Source organism: Pteropus medius, unplaced genomic scaffold, assembly GCF_902729225.1.
Source record: "Pteropus medius unplaced genomic scaffold, Ma_sr-lr_union100, whole genome shotgun sequence".
NCBI classification, from domain to species: domain Eukaryota; kingdom Metazoa; phylum Chordata; class Mammalia; order Chiroptera; family Pteropodidae; genus Pteropus; species Pteropus medius.
The window spans coordinates 4341438-4347437 of record NW_024344378.1 but is presented as its reverse complement, the minus strand read 5'-3'; positions in this window follow the sequence as shown (position 1 = coordinate 4347437).

Below are 6000 nucleotides of genomic sequence, written 5' to 3'. Positions count from 1 at the left end.
ACAACCTACAGGGAACATTTGGGGATGCCAGGACTTCGTGGGGGCATACCATTTTTTCTCAAGTAAGAGTGAGATTCTGACCGCAGTATCCCCCGTTCCGCAGTCCTGTGAGCTTCTCCCCGACTTTCACTCTCCCCCAAAAGCAAATCACGGATTTGATTCCTAAAATTAATTATAACTTGCTATTAATTATAATAGCATGACAGGACTTTGGCCGGCTTTTGACTTTAAACTGATGAGCTTTCTTTGACTAAGAAGCTACTTAGATAATCAAATAACATGTGACAGGGCCCGGGGTAATAATATCACCTAACTAGTTCTAACGGAGGTTTGAGTCCCATCGGTATACCGCAGATGTCATCAGTACTAGTCAGATGAGAACTGTCATCGTTAGGTCATCGGGACTAATGACAGGAGAGTTGAAGGGGTCATTCTCAAAAGCTACATTCGACACAAAAATCCTACCCAGAAAACAGTTGTAATCAGGCAGTCCTGATTCTCGGTGGATTCGATGAGGTTTTTTTTACCCCTAAAATGAATTATTTTACCTCCATTTATCCCAACAGATTAATCTGGATGATCAGGAATATAAAGAGAAACATGTGCCCATTTTCATCAGAAGGGGAGTCTCAGCCTCGTGCATTCTTCAGTGTCCTACACACCCGAAGCCAAATGAGCACTGTAGGGAAATAAAGATGTTTTCAGAATGACAATTTAAGACCAAGTGAACCTAAACTAACAGGCCTAGGAATAATATTTTCATAGCTATTCAAACTGATTCTGAATCCCACGGGAAGTGGCAGATAATTCCTATCACATATCACAGCAATCTCGGCTTCTCGGTGGTGGGAGGAAATTAACAATTATTCAGCATCTCCTGTGCGCTGGACACGATGGGAGGTTTTACTCGGATTTAATCCCCACCAGCAGAGCTGACATTCAGCTGGCCCACTCCAACACGGCATCCTGGCTGGCCTCCAGGGCCACTGGCCAGACATCACTTGTGATTGGCCTGTGCTCTCCATGACCTTTCAAGAGCTCTCTTATCATCATCTCGGTACTTAAAATGAAGAAACCAGAGGGCCTGTGAATCAGTAACTTACGGCGTCTCGCCAACGTGAAGGAGAAACAAGGATTCAGACACAACCAATCTCTTCTTCTGATGCCTCGCTTATTTCAGTTTAAACTCTTTCGTGTCTTTATTTTGCTGAGAAAGTTGAGGTAGAGTTTTGGTATGATTTTTTTTCCCCATTCTCGGGAATGCAAGTGGTATGGTTTGAGTATACCTATAAGCATTCATCGAGGGCCCTGTTTGCAAAGCAGGTGAGCATGGCTTATTACCTGTATATATCTATGAAAGGGGTTCTTATTTTTTTTAAGGTATTTATTGAAGGAGCTTAGAACACACCAGCTGGAGAATATTTGCCATGTGCTCACTCTGGGAGGAACATTCCCCCACCTACTGAAAAAACACGGAGCAGTTAAGAAGCCTTTTCTGTCTGAAATGAAGAAACAAAACAAAAGAAGTAGGAGGAACTTAGAGTGTCCTCCAGTCCCATCATCCGTCTGATGCTTCAACGTTTTGTACACTATTCCAAAGGAGGTCGCAAGGCCCGTGCGTGATACGCACAACTGAGGCCCAAATCGACAACTGTCTGCTGCCTCTTCGGACGAGCATCAGCTAGACCAAACCCAGAGTGGCATCTTCCTTACGCTGGCACGTCCAACTGAAGAATCCAGCCCCGTTGAGTTCCGTTGAGCTTTCTTCCACTTAATTGAGTTGTTGCTTGATGAAATTCATCAACTCAGCCAGCTTCTGAAATACCTGATCGGGCACCCCCATCCCAAATCCCTGTCTATTTCTCAACGAATACATCTTGATGCAGACTGCACAAAAGTTAAGAAAGACCGGCGTGCAGACACACGTGTTGTCCACAAAAGCCGAACGATGCGTTGGGCTTCCTGAGGGTTATAAGGTTAATCTATCTCTTCTTAATGAATCCAAAACTCATTTTTTTTTTTGTTCCTCGGAGAAATGACTATGAAATGAGAAGCCCTAGAAGCCACAATCTGGTCAGAGTGAAATTACAACCGTGCCTCTGTGGGGTGTCTCTTTCTCATTTAAAATTAGCCTGAAGACAAGCAAGTTGACAGGTCAAAATGACGAACTCGGCCTCAGAGGGTGGCTTCTTTGGAGCTTCCTGTTCAATTTAGTCCTAAGACATTTTCTATTAGCCCAAAACTCTCATAAGCCCCATTGTCCAGGTTTTTAAGGCATACATGACAAGAATTAAAGGTGGTAACTGGGTTTTGGGTGTGTGTTTTTTTTTCTTCTTAATAATTTTTTTTCCTTTTTTTTTTTCTAAAGTGAGTTTTTTTTTCATGCGCGCTTAACAGGTTTTAATTTTATAAAACATTGTGCAACCAGATCCCTTAGGGAACAGTAATTAACTTGGATTATGTTTTCATTTTAGTGAATTCTAAATGAGAAGCCTAAATACTGATTTTTGTCTATCACCAAATGGCAAAACACAGAGCTGTGTTCATTTCCCAAGTATATTCCTTTGCTTACGATAAACACTCCCCTAACGATATTTGCAATTTGCCCCTTTCTTAAACAGGCCTTCCACAGGAAACGCGATGGATTGTTTAAAATAATGAAAAAAGTTTACTTTTAATTTTGATAGCAGTCTCCAATCTACATTCTTCGCACCGAGGCCTGACCACCACCCAACAGGGGGCAGAATGTTCATTAACAAATATTTCTGTGCATCTATTATGGGTTGGGCGTGGCTTCAGCCACTGGATATTATCGTGAACGCGGCATCGTTTTCAAGTTGAACTCAAGGTCATTTCAAAATGAAATTATTCTTCCAGCCTCTCTCTTCATCTGTAAAACAAGAATAATCACTCCTACCTTAAATGGTTCTTTAGTGTTTAGTGAGCTACTGATACTTGGACTGTACTCAATAAGTCATCATCATCATCATCACCACACACATAAAGCACCAAGTGAACCGCACAGCCCCAAACAGCCACTACTCAGCAGCTGTTGCTCTTCCGCTCGCCCAGTGAGAAGCCTGTGTCGGCAACCTGGTGCAACACATCGACATAGGCAGACAGGTGACGACGGTCTCTCTCCCTCTGGTCTTTACTTCCGGCACCTTGCAACCGAAAGATCGCAATAGAGCCTTCATCTGAATAAATTCTGTAGAATGTCGAAAAATATTTAATAATTATAGATGTCTCCTCTGGATGATTTTTTTTTTTGAAGTACAGTTTTATTCATTTCAAGTTCACTAGGCGATCAAACTAAGCTGGCATGATTTGTTACAAGTCCTTAGGGAACCCATTTTAAGCCACAAATGGGAGAGATTTGTAGTTAATCTGTCAATTGTGTCTCTCTCTACGGGTCCACTTTCACAATGCTTTAAGTCCTTGAAACAAGCTGTCTTCTTTCCACTGCTGATTTGCCTGATCTATGCAGAGTTTCCCCTATACAAAGACACAGTTCACCCCTATGATGCCTGCCTGCCTTTTAACACATATCTCTGAATGAAACTCCAGTCCGCTCTCTGTGCGAATAAGACAAACAAATTCCAAAGCGATCTTAACCGCTTGGAATAATTATCGTGCGATAGCACAAACTTTTCTTGTTTGTGGCCTCTTGAAAGGAAATGCATGTGACTGTGAGTCTTGGTTTGGGGAAACTTGCACCAAGAGGAAGAATAAAATAAATGAGTTTTCATTGAGCAGTCACTGACTCTTCTAATGGAGTTTGGTGGCTAGACTGTCAGGAAGTTCATAGGTTCAGACTATTCAAGTGCATCTTTGAAAAATGAGCCAAATGACTGATGTCCAGTGTACAATAGAAACAATGAATGTGCTAACAACAAGTCACTCTTAACTCCTCATTACTGTGGGTCCCCCAAGAACTTCCAACAGTCCATACTGCCAACACAGGTTGGGTTACCAATCTGGCTGTTATGTGAATGTTATAAAAAGGCATTTATTCCAATAAGTCACTTTTGCATGTATTTTTTACATAAAAGCACACATGTGCCCCACCAAGCAACCCATCTCTTTCCATTCTATGAAATATGACCATAAACCTTACTCCTCACCTCAGATTTCTCTCCACGCTGTTGCTACCAAGGGCTTAGGCAAGAAAATAACGCCAACTTGAAAATCATTTTCATTTTATGCTATGTTTCTTCCTTCGTTTTTATTCTTTCCTTGGAGCAAAGCACTCTCTTATTTGTGGATTTCAGCTTGTGGCATAGGACTCACCTTAGCGAGAAAGAGAACAAGAAAGACATTTACAATAGTACAAGATTATGAATTTTCTAAGTAAATCATTGCACTTGATATATTCATTCAAAAAAGGATCTACTTGACTACTGCATTTTAAGGACTAGGTAAGGCACTGGCGATGCCAAAAACGAAGCCGGTATCTGACCTCAATGGGTGTGCCGTTCACCCTCGTTCCAGCTAGAATATTATTATGCTAGCCTCGTAAGTGAAGGAGGTTAAAGGACCTGGTTAAAGTCGCACAGCCAGGAATTGCCAGAACTGAAGTTAAACCCGAGGTCTTTCTTCACTAAGTACTGTGTCCATTCTATTCCATAACTCTGCCTCTCACCGATGGAGAACTTTCGCATCTGGTCAGCACTAAGAATTCACCGAGCACTTACTAAGGATTCGGCATAACGGAAGATTCTTCTGCAAAAGACATGCATGACGATTATGCTCTGAATCCACCTCAGGCTCACTGCAATGGAAGCCGTACATTTCGCGTAAAGGACTTCTGAGTTTCTTTCAAGTTTTCTGTATGGCGCAAACTGGAGGAAAATGTTTTAAAATCGTGTTTTCCCCTTAACTACGTAGATTTTGAATAGATAGCGGGTATCATCTGACATTCAAACACCTACTCTTTCATCTGCCTTTCAAATATTTACGCTTCAAGAGTATGACAGCCATTGACATACACTCGAAAATTATTTTTTATTTTTAAAGGCAGGGAAGCGATTTGATGTTGTATCCGCGCACAAAATGAGTATCCAAGAAAAGATCTGTATCTAATCGAGGGGATAAAAGGAGCATCGCATTAATTTGAGGAAACCTAACGGACACGATCTTAATCGCATTGCCAAGAAAAGAAAGATGGCGTTCCAGGAAGGGGAAAGAAACTGCCTGAAAATACACCATTTGTGAAGCCATCCAAGCAGCAGGAACTGCCAAGGTGCGATCACTAGCTTCACAAGTCAGGGACTCCCCAGCACATGTGCTCAGCCTCTCCTGTGCCTTCAGGTGGAATTCTTCTTTGGAAAAATAGCATGCTTAGCCATTGTGGGGCTGTCGCTTTAAAGCCAGCTTTCTGGCCTTCGATTTCCTCTTACACATCTAAGAGCAGGTGATAACGCTTCGCACCTTCCTGCCCGTTCTAATTCTTGCCACCGGGACTTTTTTAGCCTCTAGTTCATGGCACCTTCCATTTCCCCTATAATTTCTCGGGCACAGATGCAAAGGAAAACATGGAAGCAGTGTAGGAAAATGGCCATCTCTGTGATGCACATCTTGGTCCCGTGCTGGAATATCCCCTGCCGCTGGAGCCAGGCTCGGATGCACACAGAAGAGTCAGCTACGGTCCTTTCGAAGGTTGCTGCCGGATTAGAGTGGGCGAGGAGAACAGGAAGCACCAAACTGGCAGCAGAATAGTGACTGCCCTGGTGGAGAAGAGGTTGGCAGGGGAAGTTATGCGCTGTCCAAGATGACAGCCACTGGCCACCTGGGTCGGAATATTTGAAAAGTGGTTAGTCCAAAGCAAGATGCATTGTAACTATAATATATACACAGGATGGAGCAGCCAAAAAAAATAAATAAATAACTATCTATGAATAATTTTTATATTGATTACATTACATGTGTAAATGATGTCATTCTGTTGTGTTAAAGAAAATATAGTCTTAAAATTAAATTTCACCTGTTTCAATTCACTTT